Source organism: Elephas maximus, chromosome X (assembly GCF_024166365.1).
Source record: "Elephas maximus indicus isolate mEleMax1 chromosome X, mEleMax1 primary haplotype, whole genome shotgun sequence".
Taxonomy (NCBI): domain Eukaryota; kingdom Metazoa; phylum Chordata; class Mammalia; order Proboscidea; family Elephantidae; genus Elephas; species Elephas maximus.
In genome coordinates, this window is record NC_064846.1 from 127,552,484 (window position 1) to 127,571,344 (window position 18,861).

General features: G+C 40.5%; 1 pseudogene; it reads left to right on the forward strand.

Annotated features, from left to right (window-relative positions):
* The window catches only part of LOC126068788 (40S ribosomal protein S8-like), a 165,775-nt pseudogene extending 156,520 nt beyond the window's left edge, over positions 1–9,255 (forward strand).
* Positions 9,256–18,861: the final 9,606 nt, after the last annotated feature.

The following is an 18,861-nucleotide window of genomic DNA, read 5'->3' on the forward strand; positions in this document are numbered from 1 at the left end:
ATGGACACGGGGAACACAGGGTGGAGAGGAGGAATGTGCTGTCTCCTTACGGGGAGAACAGCTGGGAGTGCATGGCGGGGCGTGTATGGCTTTTTGTATGAGAGACTTAATTTTTAAACTTTCACCTAAAGCACAATAAATAAATTTTAAAAAATAAAGATAAGAAGCCGGGGGCTTTAAGTACTAAAGGATTTGGAGTGATGCCAGGGGATGGAGCATGATGAGAGAAAGGACTGGGTAAGGGCGAAGGGGAGAGGCAACCCCACAGAAAAAAGACACAATGCTGACTGGGAGGTATTGCTCCAAAGGGCAGTCTATAGGGTAGAGGAGAGAGAAAACACCAACATAAGCTACTGAAATAAAGAATTTGGGGAAAGTACAGTGCATCAAGCCTTGAGAGGAAGAGAGATGAAAACACAAGGTGGCAAAAGGCAAATTGGTGGAATGGCTTGTAGTCTTTTAAATCACAAGCCTGAGTTGTTGAGCTGGCTTGCACTCATTGCAACCCATGTACAACAGAACAAAATATTGCTAGGTCCTGCACCACCTTCCCGATCGATGGTATTATGCTCAAGTCCATTGTTGCAGCCAGTGTGTATTCTGAGTGCCTTCCCGCCTAGGGAGCTCATTTTCCAGGACTGTATTGGACAATATTCTCTTGTGATCCACAGGGTTTCATTGGCTGATTTTCAAAAGTAGATTGCAAGGCCTTTCTTCCTAGTCTGTCTTAGTTTGGAAGCTCTGCTCAATCCTGTCCACCATGCATGACCCTGCTGGTATGTGAAACTATGGCACAGGTTCCAGCTTAACCTTTTGCACCAACCAGGGACTCCAAATAGACTAAAAAAAAAAAAAAAAAATGGTGGCGCGAACAGTGAGATCAATCTGGTGAAGGTTGATTCCTGCCAAATCTGGGTAACTGGTACATGAGGTTCATTATTCTATTGTCTCTACTTTCATGGATATTTGCAAATGTCTATAATAAAAAAATATTTAAATTTTGAAAAAAATGAGGGTGACATTAAGACATTTCTAGATAAACAAAAGCTGAGGGAGTTTGTGATGACTAAACCTGCCATACAAGAAATGTTAAAGAGAGTCCTTCAGGTTGAAATGAAGGAATACTAGATAGTAACTCGAAGCTGTATGAAGAAATAATTATCTCCAGTGAAAGTAATTTCGTGGGTAAATATGAAGTTTCAGTTTTACTGTATTTTTGGTTTGTAACTCTACTTGCTACACCCTATGTGATATAAAAGACAAATACATTTACAAAATCATAAATTTGCGTCATTTGAAAGATGTAATATGTGACAACAATATAAAGGAGTGGATGGAGCTTTATAGGTATAGAATTTTTTAATATTATTGAAGTTAAAATGGTATCAATTCAAACTAGATTGTTATAAAATTAGGATGTTAAGTGTAATTTCCATGTTAACCACTATGAGAATATCTTAGAATTAACACAAAATGAGATGAGAAGAGAATCAAATGGTTCACTATAAAAAATCAACTAAACAAAAAAGAAGACAGTATGGAAAAATATGGGGGTCAAAAAACACATAAGACACACAGAAAGCCCAGCAAAATGGCAAAAGTAAATCCTTTCTTATCAGTAATTACTGTACATTGCAAGGGACTATTATTCAGCCATAAAGAGAAATTAAATTCTGATACATGCTATGACATGGATGAACCTTGAAAACATTGAGCTAAGTGAAATTAGTCAGACACAAAAGGACAAATAATTGTATGATCTCACTTATATGAAATATCTAGAATAGATAAATTCAAAGACAAAAGTTTATTAGTGGTTACCAGTGGATCAAGGGAGGGGCGAATGGACAGTAATTGCTTAAGGAGTACTGGTGATGAAAAACTTTCAAAACTAGATAATGGTGATGGTTGCAAAACATGGTGAATGCAATTAATGTCACTGAATTGTACACTTAAAATGGTTAAAATAGCAGTGTTTTATATACATATTTTACCACAATAAAATAAAAGAGCAGTAAGTAAGTAAAAGTTTAAAAAAACAAAAAGCTGTGGAAGGAAGGGATCTGGGTGGGGTATCAGCAGTGTTTACTACACCAGCACAAATCCCTGAAGTAACAGCCGAACAGCTATAGTTTTATGTTCAACCCTAGGAGCACTTCTGTTTCTGAGTCTCTAGAATGAACTTGGAAGTTAGGCAGACTGGATCAACCCTGCCCCCCACTCCCTGGCTCCTCCACCAGGTGCGTGGTGAGACTGATGAAGAAGAGGGTGTTTCTTTTGAAAGCTTTACATTCCTCTCTGCTTGGCCCAGTTCATGGTTCACTGTCTGCCAGGGATGGATGCTTTGCAATGAGAGCACCTTGTCCATTGACAAAGGACAGATGAAAATAAAGGTGTTTTTCTTCACGGAGAAGGGAACATAATACAACCATTGCAGCCATTGACTTAACGACTTGTAACTAGTTCCATCTCCATGGAAACAGAGAGCAGAGCAGGAAAAATAAAGGCTTTTTAGGATAATAGAGGGTTTTGTATTATGAGTTACTTTTTTTAAACAAAGACAGCAAGGTAGATCCATTCTTTCAGCCCTGACCCCTGCACTGCACTCCAGAGAAGCCAGTAGACAATGATTGTGAATGGCAAGAGGGCACCTGCCCACTCACCAGCACTCCCCACCAGTGGAGGCAACCCTAGCTGGCAGACCATACAATGTCAGCCCTGAAGAGGAGGAGACATTCTGAAAAAAAAAATAATAATAATTACCACCAAGGAGAACACAGCCTTATGTGAAGAGCTAGCTGCTTTTTGCATGTCTCTTTGACATAGAAAAAAAATTATATACATGTCTTAGAGAAAAAGAAACATCCCTCATGGAAACATCATTTTTAAATCAAAGCTTCGTACGTTGAGATGCTACAATTGCACTGGCCCTTCCCCACCTTTACTGCGCACTTTAGGGGAGAGATGGTCAGAGCACCAGCCTGTGAAGCACAGGGCTGTGTTTTCTGCCTTGGTCTCACTCAGAGGTCAGCAGCATCTGTGCTCTGCCCCTCAGCATCTAGCCTGGGCATATGCAGCTCTGCCTCAAGAGCAATCCAAGCAGCAACATCTCAGGTAACATGCCTGATTTGCTTTGTGCAAGTTTCATTTAAAGAATCAATTTTAAAAGAAATGAAGAATCCTACAGCCCACACACAATTGCCTTGGAGAGAACTGAGAAAAAAGACAACAAGATAAGTGAAGAGTGCCGCTCTCTCTTTTCAGAAAGTCAAGTTTGCCTTGGTAACCATAACTAATAGTTGCCATAGTAATGAGAACGGTTGCTAAGGAAACCTGATTTTATAGGTAGAACCTGATAAAAAGAATTCTACAGAGCTCTTAAGTTTGGCCGCATAAGTTCTACTGTGAGTGGTGGGTTTTTCCTGAAGTAGGCTCTGAGATAAGGAGTCTGGTGCAAGTGATTTATGAAGGGAATGCTCCCTGGAGAAACTGATAAGGGAGCTGAGGAAGCAGGACAATGAAGGGGAAGAGACCAAGCAAGGGTGTGAGTTCAGGTGATGTCCCAGCCTAAGCCTGATACTGCAGGGCACTCTGAGGCAAGAATTGCTCTTCAGAGTTTGTTAGGTCTGAAGGCAAGTGAGCTGGGTTTTTTATACTCTTGCACCTGGCAGTCATTGGCTAAGGGTCACCCCAGGGATGTAAACCTTCAGGCATTTCTGGCTTCAGCAGCCCAAAGGGAGCTCTCTTGAAGAAGGTCACAGCAAAGCCCACGGAAAATGGGGGAGAGACACACGGCACCAGTAAAGGGGGCCTAAGAGGACTCAAGAGATGTACCAATAACACCTGCTCTACTGAGGAAGTAGCTTTTTAAAATATGGCCAAACTACTTGCTAAACAACTCTTTGCCCATGCAACTTCTCAAAGAAATCAGCTTCCTTAAGGCCTTTCTCAGGTAGCAGGGCTTGCAACTAGGGTGAGGCAAGTAAGGCACTCATCTCAGGTGCAAAATTTAAGGGAGCACCAAAAACCTCAGTGATTAAGATAAATATTTTGATGCAATTCTTTTAAAAATAAAATTAATGCAAAAAACCCATTATGAAGAAAATACCAATATTTTAAATAAAGACAAGATCCAACCCTGTGTATGCATGACCCTGCCTCGCTTTGCCTCACCCTAATCCTGGCCCTAGCTCCAATAAAACTTTATTTACAAAAACAGATAGGTAGTCCATGGGCCATAATTTGCCCGTTTGATTTTTTTAAATAATGCATTAAAATGTTATCTATTTTTTTTAATTATATATCTTGATTACTGAGTTTTTTCAGTGCCCCCCCCCTTAAATTTTGCACCGTAGTCCTGACCATGCTCAGGCAAGTAACAGCTTCCAGAGAAGTGGGCAGCATGTAAGAATTCCTGTTCTTATGACAATTACCCTCTTCAACACACACATACACAAATATACTCTTAAATCTCTCTTTTTTCTCACTCTCCAACCCAGATTATTAATCCATAGGAATTAAGAAATTTAAAAATTTTTTTTCTGTTAAGCAAATGCACTTTTTGTGCTTTTAATATCCTCCAGCCCCTGGGAAGACTCCTATCCCACACTGGTCATTCCTTCCTGGAGGGATTTAACCCTCAACTCACCCCAATTTTCCCAGGATTTTCGCAGTTTTAGCATTGAAAAATCTTCTAGGAAACCTGTTAGTTCCAGGTAACCAATATGGTTGGTCACCCTACTTGTAATGCTGCATTTCTAGAACAAGATTGTGTCTTTTCTTCAGATTCTGGACCCCAAGAGAGAGTCTCTGGTCCAGTTACTATTGCTGCTAACTTGGTGATGTAAAACAACAAATATTTTATTTTGTTCATGGAATTGATGGATCAGGAATTTGGACAGAACACACTAGAGACAACTTGTCTCTATTCCATAATGTCTGGAACCTCAATTGGGAAGAATCAAATGCTGGGAGTGACTTGGCTATCAGCTAGAACCTCAGCTGGGCTGCCCTCCGGAACACCCCCACACACTGTGATGTAATGTCTATAATTAAGGCCCAGTATTATATGTCTTGACATCTGGGGGAAATGGGAGCACCTCAAATGGCCTAACCACAAGTTTACTTCCCCACTCTGCTCCTGCAGATAAGGTACCCTATCCAAACAACTCTCCTTGTCACAGGGACCAGGCACAGTGCCTGCTTATCCCTGAGTAGCTCCCTGCCAGATAGGAAATTATTCACACAAGCCAATGAACCATTAGCCACCACACCCTCTTGTTACTACAAAGACTGCCTCCCACAGTTCCTGCTTGTCCACTCAGTTCCAGAGTGAAACCCCCAGGTGGCCCTGTATAGCATACACAGTACAACATACTTTGTCCTCTTCCCCAGGGCTGTGAGTATATGTGACTAATAAATGGCCATTGATCTTATCTGTCCAGAGTCTGTGTGTTTGGTCATCTGCATACCCATAACCCTACGGTGGGAATTTTTCCCCACCAATAAGGTGAAGAGGAAGAGATTTTCACCAAACAATGGACTCTACGTGTGTTCTATGCACAGATTAGTTTGGGCTTCCTAAGAGCATAACAGCTGGTTCCAAGAGTGAGCATCCCAAGAGACTAAGCAAAGCAGTTTTATGATCTAGCCTCAGAAGTCACATAGTATTCACTTTTTCCATATGCTATTGGTTGAGGCAGTCAAAAAAGATTTAGCCAGGTTCAAGGGGAAGGGACATAGACTCCACCTCTTGATGGGACAGTGGCACAGTTCTAGAAGAGCATATGGGATGGAAGATACTGTTTCAGCCATATTTGGAAAATGCCGTTTTCCACAGCCACATGAGTAACAGCGTATCTCCAGAGGAAGGAAAAGGGTTGTGGAGAGGTTCCCCTGCCCAGTATGGCCTCCACCCTCTCTGAGGCTCCTGGGTGGTGTGAAGTGGCACAGGACTAGAAGTGCTGGGCAGCACGAGGGGTCTGTAGTCCTAAGGGCTCTCAAGTTGGTACCAGGCACCTGTACAATGACTGGGAAGTGGAGAACAGGAGCAAATTGTCCTTCTATGGAGTGAGGATTCCTGGCCCCTAGGAGCTCTGATCCCTGCCTGTGTACCCCAGACCACCACTTCTGACACAAAGCTCAAGTTCAAGGAAGTAAAATAGAAGCATTTGCGAGTCCCCTCACACCTACAATAGTGTGTGCCTCATAAGGTGTGGCATCGCACTGGCCTCTAATTGAACTTGACTACTAACCCCTGGAAACTTGGCAGTTTGAATCCACCAGGCGTTCCTGGGAAACTCTATGGGGAAGTTCTACTCTGTCCTATAGGGTCACTATGGGTCGGAATTGACTCAACAGCAATCAGTTTGATTTTTTTTTTTTAACCCCTGGGAAGGACCACAGGGCCTCCAGCTACTGGCCACAGGAACTCCAGGCCTGGTTGCCTGGGCTGCTGGATAAAGAGGTCCCTCCTAGAGTACTTTTAACCATGGAGGGGTACTCTTCAGAGTTCCCTCTCTGGCTCCTGTGCCAAGGCCCTCATCCGTGTTTGACTTCTAAATATTTTTAAGAGCTGGATCACAAGCCATTGAATTAACATAATTTGCAGGAAGGAAAGAAAGTAATCAGAGGCTTTAAGTACAAAATTAGAAGACACATTTTTAAAGTTCTTTGACAGTAAAAGCATCAAAATCCCATTATGTGAGGGTTTTTAAGACCAAACTAAGATCCCTGAGGGCAATTTTAGAAAGGAGAAGTTCTGCTTTTTTTAAACTTATATACTCAGGAGACGGCACACACGCTGTGTGACTTTGATTCTTCTGTTAAAAGTATAGAAAAAAAGCCACTTTTTCTCCTCTACATTTCAAGTCTGAATAGTGATGGGGAGAACAACCCACAATATATTTATAATAGCCAACTAAAAGAAAAGAATAAGAAACAAACAGCCCTTATTAATGATTTCCACAAATTGGTCTAGTCAGAAAGACTAGCCATTCCTTAAAAGAGTTTAAGTGTGGTCTGCTGAAACATCTACCAGTCACTCTCTTAAACAGATTTTGTATTTTCATGTTTTTTCCTATGCTCAAATGCAAATCAATGATGGTGTGTGATTTTGGTGGTGGTGGTGCTGATGGTGGTGTTTGACTGAGCTGCTTAGGTCCTGTAGAAATGAGTTGTTTTCTTATATTTGATTCAGACTGCCTTACAATGGCTAAATTTTTATAAAAGCATAAATTAACAACCAACCCTACAATGAATTAAAGTGAGTCCAATTTAGAGGTTATATCAGTGTAATGGATTGAACTGTGTCCCCCCAAAATATGTGTCAACTTGGTTAGGCCATGATTCCCAGTATTGTGTGGTTGTCCTCCATTTTGTGATTTTCCTATGTGTTATAAATCATAATCTCTGCCTGTGGTTAAAGAGGATTAAGGTGGGATGTAACACTCTTGCTCAGGTCACATCCCTGATCCAATGTAAAGAGAGTTTCCCTGGGGTGTGGCCTGTACCGCCTTTTATCTCTCAAGAGATAAAAGGAAAGGGAAGCAAGCAGAGAGTTGGGGACCCATACCACCAAGAAAGCAGCACCAGGAGCAGAGCACATCGTTTGGACCTGGGGTCCCTGTGCCTGAGAGCTCCTCAGCCAGGGGTAGATTGATGACAAGGAATCTTTCTCCAGAGCTGAGAGAGAGAGAGAAAACTTCCCCTGGAGCTGACACCCTGAATTTGGACTTTTAGCCTACTTCACTGTGAAGAAATAGATTTCTCTTTGTTAAAGCTATCTGTTTGTGGTATTTCTGTTACAGCAGCACTAGATAACCAAGACAACCAGTTACTACTGATTCTCTGTGTCCTATATTGGGGTTCCAGTGAATCAATAGCATAATGTGGTAGATTAGAAAGAGGGCTATGAATGTTTCCCCTCCTAACACCCATGACCCTGAAATGTATGTTGCAGACTTTTGCATCCAGAGCTGGAGTCTATATTCACACCAGTTTAATCTGAGTTTGACCATGTGACTTGTGTTGACCAATGAGACATTGGCATGTGTGACACAAGGAGAGACTAGAAAAGCATTTGTGCGTTGGGGCTTGGATTTTCCTGCTGCTCTTGAAAATGTACCACCTCTATGTGAACAAACCCAAGTCTAAGAGACAGATGACCCAATCACACCCGTCACCACAGCCACAGCCAACCAACCTCCCAGAAGTAGAGCTATTAGCTGACTGGAAGACAACCGCAAATGTCTGAGTTAGCCCAGTTGAGATCAACAGAAGAACTACCCACTGAGCCCAGCCCAAATTATTGACCAACAGAGTTGTGAGCTAAATAAATGGAAGTGTGTTAAGTCACTATGTTTTTGGGGTAGTTTGTTATGCAGCTGTGGAGTCCCTGGGTGGTGCAGTTGGTTAATGCGCTTAGCTGCTAACCAAAAGATTGGTGGTTGGCATGCAGAGGTGCCTCAGAAGAAAGCCCTGGCAATCTACTTCTGAAAAATCAGACATTAAAAACCCATTGGAGCACAGTTCTACTCTGATACACATGTGGGAGCCATGAGTTGGAGTTGACTTAATGGCAACTTGTTTCTGGTTGTTGCAGCAATGGTTAACTAATACACATAGACTCTCAGGCTTTTTATTTTACTTTAATATATAGAGGATGATTCTTTGTAGTCAACACCAACTGATAGGCATTCTTGAGACAAGTGCCACAAGACTAGGAGCAAGAGAAAGCCCTACCGTAAGAAGCAAAAGTATGAGTTGGGATGCCCAGCTGCCAACACTAAGATTGGCCCCCACCTTATACACAGAGTTTGTGAGTGAGGAGGCAACAAGAAGTACCATGACCTGAAGCTGGACATGAAGAATGTCTTCTGGAGCTCTGAGTGTTGTACTCACAAAATGAGGATCATCCATGTTGTCTACAATGCATCCAGTAACGAGCTGGTCTGTACCAAGACCCTGATGAAGAACTGTGCATTGCCCCAGGGCTGCAAGAAGGGGGCCAAGCTGACTCCTGAACAGGAAGAAAGTTTAAACAAAAAGTAATCAAAGAAAACTCGAAAGCAATATGATGAAAGGAAAAAAAAAATACGCCCAGATAGGCAGTCTTCTAAAAGAGCAGTTTCGGCAGGATGAGCTTCTTGAATATATCACTTCAAGGCCAGACCAGTGTGCCCAAGCAGATGCCTTTGTGCTAGAGGGCAAGGAGATGGAATTCTGAGGAAAATCAAGTTCTAGAAAGGCAAATAAATCCTCCTTCCTCCCATTTTAGCTTATGTAATAAAGGTGTTTATATTCTATGAAAGAAAAAAATCTAGAGGATGATTTTCTTAGCAAGAGAAGTAAAAAAGAGCCTTATCAAATATATTAGTGTTTACTCAATCTCACGATAGATGCAACTGCCATCACTTTTGATTTTTTTAAACGTATCTTCCTCTTGCCTCCTCCTGTTAATGACACTGTGTGCTGGTAGGGGTTAGATTAAATGAAAGGTGTGACTGGTGGGTAAAGGGCAAAACATGAAGCCAGGTACTTCCAGCCCTTGTTTTCCACCCAGCACTGGAGGGTGCAGCAGCCAAGTAGCTGAGGCTCCCTGTCCTCATAGCCACTGACCTTGAAGGCTTTAAGGCTCCTCTCTGTGGCCATGTACCTGGGAGAGCAGCCTGTGCTGTTCTGCATTTCTATTACCTTTTCCATAGCAAGACTTCATTCAGCAATATAAGGAAAACCACTGGGGCCAGTTTCTTTGGTGTGCAACCAGTGCAGTTGCACAGGGTCCTACACTCAGAAGGACCCCTGTGCAGAAAGGAGTTAACATGGCAGGCCTGACTTCTTACCCTTTGAAAGGTCTGCTTATAAGATTGGCCCTTGGTTGGCATCCAGAAAACTGAATTTTGAGAGGGCTCCTACCTCACTGTGCCTGAATTGTTTAAACAATGTGGTTTACGTTGAACACCTGTTTTCCTTCTGGGGGTCTAGAATTTGGATACACTCAAGGCAGGGAGACCCTACACGACCAACCTCCAACAAAAATCCTGGCTGCTGAGACTCTAACAAGCTTCCCTGGTTGGCAACATTCCACACGTCTTGTCACAACTCATTTCTGAGGGAATTAAGTGCATGCTGTGTGACTTCTCCAGGAGAGGACCTTTGGAAGCTTGCACCTGGTTCCCCCTAGACTTTGCCCCGTCTGCCTTTTTTCTTTGTTTATTGTGCTTTGAATCTTTTCTCTGCAATAAATCATAGCCATGAGTAAAACTATACGTTGAGGTCAATGAGTCCTCCTAGAGAATCATCAAACCTAGGGGTGGCCTTGGGGACCCAGCCATACACTTGGCGTTTAATGCTGTTCGGTGACCATCTTGAAATCCTTAATAATTTTACATTAGAACTTGTATTTTGTAAGTGAAGCCTGGTAGAACCCCTGGAGCATGCTCCAGGGGTTTTGAGCCTCGACTCTTGTGTTGTCCTGCCCACACTCCCTCCCCCCACCCCATCTCCCACGAACAGGTTCTCAGCCACCCATTTCCGTGTCCCCTGGCACCTGGGGTGGCAGAGGGGCCAGCCTAGAATTGTTACTGCACTCCTCCCCCAGCAGGGACCTAGGCACAGGCATGGGTGGGGTCAGGGTCAGGGCCAGGCACATGCACCTTGGAAAGACATGGTGGCTGCCATGCCTTCCTGGACTGGCAGCACCACTGCACATTCAGCGAGTAACTGAGGGGGTCAGGCCTCTTGCCCACCCACAATCCAGGTACTAAGGGGTCCTGACACAGTGGTTGCAATTTCTTGGGGGTCACCCCTTTTCATCTGCTGTGGGTTGGGACAGTGGGTCCATGGGATGTCGGCAAGGCCATTCTCACTCTGAAGGCTCTGGGGAAGATCTTTTCTTGTTTCTTTCAACTTCTGGTAGCCATAGGTGTTCCTTGGCTTGCAGCTGCAGCATCACATGGAGTCCTTCTTCTGTCTCTCAGTGTCTTTTCTCCTTCTTTTATAAGGATATCACTTATGTTGGATTAAGACCCACCCTACTCCTTTATGACCTCGTGCTAACTTAATTGATAACATCCTCAAAGACCTAATTTCCAAACAATGTCACGTTCAAAGATCCCAGGGGTTAGGACTTCAGTATACCTTTTGGGGGAACACAAACCAATCCATAACAGAGGGAGACCCCAAGCTATGTGCACCCAGTCTCTGGGTGGGGCCTCAAGGCACCTATGAAGGTCTGCACTTGCCCAGCAAGTATCACCATGCCTGAAGGAGCACGACATTAAATAACAAATAAAAACAACATGACAGGTGGAGAGATCAAGGAAGAAAGAACAAAGTTTTATATTTTAGTACATTTAACAGTGCTCTTCATTGATTTTTAAACAGGAGCTCTGCATTTTCATTTTGCACTGGACTCCACAAATTATGCAGCCAGCCCTCAACAACAGTTGAGCTCTTGGCACTTTACCTGAACTGTCTCATTTCACCCTCACAACTGTCTCCATGTTTTTAGAACTGTGTTTTTCAAACTTTTCAACTATGACTCTTAGTAAGAAATATATTTTACATCATAACATGTACATATAAATGAAACAAACATTTCACTAAGTAATAAAAAGTAATACTTACTCTTATTACATATGATAAAGTAAAAACATAAGAAAGTTAACATCACATATGATTTTTTGAAAATTGAAATACAGTATCAAAAAAATCCCCCAAGAAATCGTGTAAAACTTGGGAAAAATAAATGTGTTTGATGAAGCTTCCCAGCCCAGATCAGAAGGGGAGAAGGATACATGCATATCTGGAGCACTGGTGAGCCTGCTTCTAGATTAGCTTTTTTTTTTGAAGTTGATTACAACCTAAACTGATTTCACAGCACAGGATCAATAGGTCACTTCCTGTAATTTGAAAAACACTATTCTAGAGCAATATCTCTGACCCCAATGTCAAGCAAAATGATTATTAGCAGTTCCACAGAAAAAGAATTCCATGGTAAATAAATGTAGGAAATACTGCATATTCATTAAACCAGTTGCCATCAAGTAGGTTATGACTCATGGCACCCCCGTGTGTGTCAGAGTGGAACTGTGCTCTATAGGGTTTTTAATGGCTGATTTTTCAGATGTAGATTGCCAGGCCTTTCTTCCAAGGTGCTTCTGAGTAGACTTAAACTGCTAACTTTTCAGTTAGCAGCCAAGCATGCTAACCATTTGCACCACCAGGGACTCCTGTAAATTCATTACTTGCCTAAAAATTTGCAATACACGTTACCATATTATTGTCTCTGAGAAATCCTGTAGTGGAAAGAAACATATACAATTGATTATCCAGTCTTTATCAACCAGTAGTATATAATTCTTCTTATGTGGTTACTAAAGTTCCCTGGGTTGTGCAAACAGTTTGTGCTCAACTAATAACCTAAAGTTGGTAGTTCAAACACACCCAGCATCACTGCAGAAGAAAGGCCTGGCATTTTGCTTCTATAAAGATTACAGCCAAGAAACTCTATGGAGAAACTCTGCTCTGTAACACTTGGAATCACCATGAGTCAGAATCAACTTGACAGCAACAGGTTTGGTTTATGTAATTATTGGCTGAAAAAGAAAATAAATATACAATATATGAATATTTTAAAGAGTAAAAATGACAACACTGTATCTCAGATTTTTAAAACTGTGGTCAAAATTACCATCAATGGTAAATTCATAGCCTTAACAGATTTTATTATTTTAAAAATGTATTCAATTCAAGAAGTTTGTCAAAGGATAGCAAAACAAACCTAGGGAAACCAAGAGGAAAGAAACAATATAAAACTATAAATAAATTACTTAAAAGCAAGGAAAATATAATTTTTCTTTTAAAAATAGACAAATCTTTGCCAAATGCAATTTTAGGAAGAAAGAAAATGCAAATAAATAAAATATAATGGACAAAAGAGAAAAACAGAAATGTGGGTCTGACAATCTTGATGATATAGATAATTTTCTAGGAAACTATAAAGAAGGAGGAGAAAATCTTAACAGACCAAAAACCAATAAAGTAACATAAAAAAGTCTGCAAAGAAGTACCTTCAAAGGAAGGCTGGGGGAACAAATAGTTTTACCAGTGAGTCCTTTCAAGCTTTCAGTGAGCTAATTTCTAATATTCCATAAACCGTTCTAAGAAAAATAAAACAAAACAGAAACCTGCTCAGTTTTTCATGTAACTAAAATTAATTTGACACTAAATTTGACAAGTACAGCTAAAATCTATAAACGTAGACCCTTTTGGGTTAGTAGCCATTGCCCTTAACCACTGCACCACCGGGGCTCCTCATAGACCATTAGCACTTATAAAAAGAGGTAAAATGCATAAAGACTATGTAAAAATTAAATGTGAGAGAATATTAAATTAATAACCTACCACATTCACACATAGTTTATTTCAAGTCTGCAAGATTTAATTGATAGTAGGAAATCTATAAATAGCATTTAAAAAAAACCAAACCTACTGCCCTGGAGTCAATTCCGACTCATAGTGACCCTATAGGACAGAGTAGAACTGCCCAATGGAGTTTCCAAGGAGCACCTGGAGGATTCGAACTGCTGACCTCTTAGTTAGCAGCCCTAGCACTTAACCACTACGCCACCAGGGTTTCCATAAATAGCATAAGTCAGGTTAATAGGTTAAATAAGAAAACTCATTAGTACTAAGAATGCTTTAAAAGCATTTAATTAAATTCGAATCCAACTCATGATTTAAAAAATCAAAACTCTTAAAAATCAGGAATAAAAAGGTATTTCCTTTATATCAGAAGTTCTTACGTTAGAATTCTAGAGGTCCAGAATCCTAACATAAAAAGGCATGTTATCCCATGAAATTGAATGCAAAATTTTACGTGTGTGTGTCTATAAGCATTTCCTAGAAATAAAATTGATAAAACTATGATCGGATTCTCAAAGAAGTCTCCCTCCACCCCCAAAAAACTTTGTTTTATTGGATAAATACTTTTTACTTCATACTTGACTGAATAACTGGGAGGCATTTCTATAAATAGCGGGAACAAAAGGATGTTTACTATACATTGTTAATTTTCACATGCCTCTAGGAGCTGTGACCAAGGCTAATATGTAAAACAGAAATAAAAGCTATAACTATTGGAAAGGAGTAGACCAATTTATCACCATATGTTGGTATAGCTGGAAACCCTAAGAAAATCAACAATTAAAAAAAACTGTTCAAACTAATGAGCAAATTATGCAGGGTAGTCAATTACAAAGAAAATATAGTTATCAATTTGGTAGAAGAATGGGAAAATACCTACCATAATAATCACTAAAATTTAAAATAATGATAACCTAAGAGCCCTGCTGGAGCAGTGGTTAATGTGCTTGGCTGTCACCCGAAAGGTTGGTGGTTCAAACCCGCCAGCCCACTCCACGAGAAAAAGATGTGGCATTCTGCTTCGGTAAAGATTACAGCTTTGGAAATCCTGTGAGGCAGTTCTATTCTGTCTTACAGGGCTGCTATGAGTTGGAATAGATTTGATGGCAAAAGGATAATCTTAACAGAAATCTAAGAACTACAAGAAAATTTTCAAACATTGTTAAGATAATATTCTAATGGCCAGCAAAACATCTCACTTTCCTAGATGGCAATATTTCTATAGTATATAGATGTCAGTTCTTCCCCAATTAACTAAAAAGTCAAACAAAATTTCAATTAAAGTCCCAGTGGGGCTTGGTTTTTATTTTTTTTTAAGATTTTTTTAAAAGAAAACGTCAAACAGAATACACAGAAAGAAAAAACATAGAAACCATAAAAAAAAAAAAACCCAGTGCCGTTGAGTTGACTCCGACTCATAGTGACCCTATAGGATAGAGTAGAGCTGCCCCACAGAGTTTCCAAGGAGCGCCTGGTGGATTCAAACTGCTAACCCTTTGGTTAGCAGCCGTAGCACTTAACCACTACACCACCAGTGTTTCCGTAGGAACCATAAATAAAAAATAAAACCTGACTTTAAAGAAAAAGCTAATACAACATATAGAGTCTTCTGGAAAGATAGCAGCATAAGCAGGTGTAAAATCCCAACATTCCCACATGAGAACCAAGAAAAGCAAATAGACATCTGTAATCTCAACACTGTAAGAACACTGAAAAGTAGATGGGGAATTGCAGCAACTAACCATACCCTAAAACAAGAAAGAGGCGACTTTTAAATGGTAAGAAAACTTCTTTTTCTACAGTACCTGCCACCCATCCCCCAAGTACAGAAAGGGAGTAGTTGCAGCAAAGTGAACCATAGCTTGCATTCTCAAAGAAGAGGCTCCAAACTCTGGCTTTGCAGTGAGCAGGGCAGACTTTGCTGATGGACTTTACAGTGTGTCTGTTGTGATCTTCTAAGAGCTGCCTGAAGGGCCGAATCCTTGGTGAGATCTGAATCGGAGTTCACACAAGGCAGAAGAGGGAGTAGTAAGCAAAGATTAAAGGCTGTGACCACCTGAAACTTTCTTGCAGAAATTAACACTTTTGAAAATACAGTGCATGCAAGGAATTGAGAAAGCCACACACATTCTCAGTGCTAGCACTTTGTAATATTCTAATATCTTGGATTCAACAACAACAAAAATCAAAAGCCTTCCAAAGAAACTAAAAATGATGGCTTAGTCAAAAGAACAAGACAAAGGGAGAGAAATTGTCTCCATGGAAGACAGGATAATAGGCAGACTAAAAGACCTTAAAACAATAGTATTTAATATGCTCAAAGAACTAAAGGAATACATGGACAAGGAACTAAAGGAAATCAGGAAAAAGACAAATGAACTAAATGAGAATATCAACAAAGAGGTAAATACTTAAAAGGGAACCAAACAGAATTACTGGAGCTGAAAACTACAATAACTGAAATGAAAAATCCAGTGGAGAAACACAACAGCAGACTTGAGCTTGCAGAATGAAGACTCAGCAAAGCAGAGGATAAAGCGATCAATATTATTGGTCTCAAGAACAAAAAGAAAAAAATATCAAGAAAACTGAGCAATGCCTAATGGAATGGTGGGATTCCATTAAGCAAACTTACATACCTGTCATGAGAATCCCAGAAGGGAAAGAGAGAGAGAAGAGGATAGAAGGAATTTTGAAAAAATAGTAGGAAACGTCCCAAATTTGACAAAAAATACAGTTTACAAATCCAAGAAGTTCGTTCAACAAACTCAAAGTAGGGTAAACCAAAGACATCCTCACTGAGAAACATTATAATCAAATTATGAAGACCGAAGACAATGAGACCATGCCAAGAGCAGCAAGAGAGAAGTGAAATGTCACATACAAGGGATCCTCAGTAAGACTGTCAGTTTTTCCTCAGAAATTGTAAAGGTCAGAAGGCAGTGGAATGACGTATTTAAAGTGCTAAAAGAAACTGGCAAGAATATTATGTCTATCAAAACTGTCTTTCAAGAATGAGGGCAAACAATACATGGCATAAACAGTATACAAAACATTACTAACAATGCACAAACACCAGAAGAGAAACTAGACAACTGGGAGCTCCTAAAAATCAAACACTTATGCTCATCCAAAGACTTCACCAAAAGAGTAAAAAGATTACCTACAAACTGGGAAAAAAAATTTGGCTACAACAAATCTGATCAGCATCTGATCTCTAAAATCTACATGATACTGCAAAACCTCAACAACAAAAAGACAAATAACCCAATTAAAAAATGGGCAAAGGATCTGAACAGACACTTTACCAAAGAAGACATTCAGGCAGCTAACAGATACGTGAGGAAATGCTCATGATCATTAGCCATTAGAGAAATGCAAATCAAAACTGCAAAGACATACCATCTCACTCCAACAACGCTGGCATTAATCCAGAAAACACAAACTAACAAATGCTGGAGAGGTTGTGAAGAGACTGGAACACTTATGCACTGCTGGTGGGAATGTAAAACGATACAAACACTTTGGAAATCGATTTGGCGCTTCCTTAAAAAGCTAAAAATAGAACTGCCATACGATCCAGCAATCCCACTCCTTGGAATATATCCTAGAAAAATAAGAGCCTTCACACGAACAGGTATATGCACACCCATGTTCATTGCAGCACTGTTTACAATAGCAAAAAGATGGAAGCAACCAAGGTTCCCATCAGTGGATGAATGCATAAATAAATTGTGGTATATTCACACAATGGAATACTATTCAATGATAAAGAACAATGATGAATCCGTGAAACATCTCATAACATGGAGGAATTTGGAAGGCATTATGCTGAGTGAATTAGTCAGTTGCAAAAGGACAAATATTGCATGAGACCACTATTATAAGAACTCAAGAAATATTTTAAACACAGAAGAAAATATTCTTTGATGGTTACGAGGGTCGAGAGGGAGGGAGGGGGTATTCACTAATTCGATAGTAGACTTGAACTATTTTAGGTGAAGGGCAAGACAACACATAATATAGGAGAGGTCAGCACAACTGGACTAAACCAAAAGCAGTTTCCTGAATACAACCAAACACTTCAAAGGCCAGAGTAGCAGGGGCGGGGGCCTGGGGACCATAGTTTCAGGGGCCATCTAGGTCGATTGGTATAACAAAATGTATTAAGAAAACATTCTGCATCCCACTTTGGTGAATGGCATCTGGGGTCTTAAACACTAGCACGTGGCCATCTAAGATGCATCAATTGGTCTCAACCCACCTGGAGCAAAAGAGAATTAAGAACACCAAAGACAACAAGGCAATAGTGAGCCTAAGAGACACAAAGGGCCACATAAACCAGAGACTACATCAGGCTGAGACCAGAAGAACTAGATGGTACCCAGCTACAACTGATTACTGTCCTGACAGGGAACACAACACAGAATCCCTGATAGAGCAGGAGAACAGTGGGATGTGCACCTCAAATTCTCATAAAAAGACCAGACTTAATGGTCTGACTGAGACTAGATGGACCCCAGAGTCATTGTCCCCATACCTTCTGTAAGCCCAAGACTGGAACTGTTTCCAAAACCAACACTTCAGACAGGGATTAGATAAGAAAGAAAATGATGCTGGTGAGGAGTGAGCTTCTTGGATCAAGTAGACACATGAGACTATGTGGGAAGCTCCTGTCTGGAGGCGAGATGAGAAGGCAGAAAGGGACAGGAGCTGGATGAATGGACACAGGGAATACAGGATGGAGAGGAGGAATGTGCTGTCTTATTAGGGGGAGAGCAACTAGGAGTACATAGCAAGTTGTATGTAAGGTTTTGTATGAGAGACTGACTTGATTTGTAAACTTCCACTTAAAGCAAAATTAAAAACAGAAAAAAAAGAATGAGGGCAAAATTAAGACATTTTCAGATAAACAAAAACTGAGGGAGTTAATGATGTCTAGACCTGCATTACAAGAAATGTTAAAGGGAGTTCTCTGAATAGAACTGAAAGGTTATAAGACAACAACTGTAAGATGTATATAGAAAAGAAAGATTTCCCATAAAGGTAATCTCGTGGACAAATATAAGTGATAGTTTTATGATATTTTTGGTTTGTAACTTTAATGGTCATCTCCTACAAATCAAAAAACCAAACCCACTACCCTCAAGTCAATGCCAGCTCATAGAGACCCTACAGAACACAGTAGAATTGCCCTATAGGGTTTCCAAAGCTGTAATCTTTGTGGAAGCAGACTGACATATCTTTCTCCCTAAGACTGGCTGGTGGGTTGAACTGCCAACCTTTCAGTTAGCAGTCAAGCACTTAACCACTGCACCACCAGGGCTCCTTAATTATGTTCCATATGATTTCAAAAGACAAATACATAAAATATAATTATAAATGTATGCTATTTTGGCACATGATGTTTAAAGATGTGACTTATTATAACAG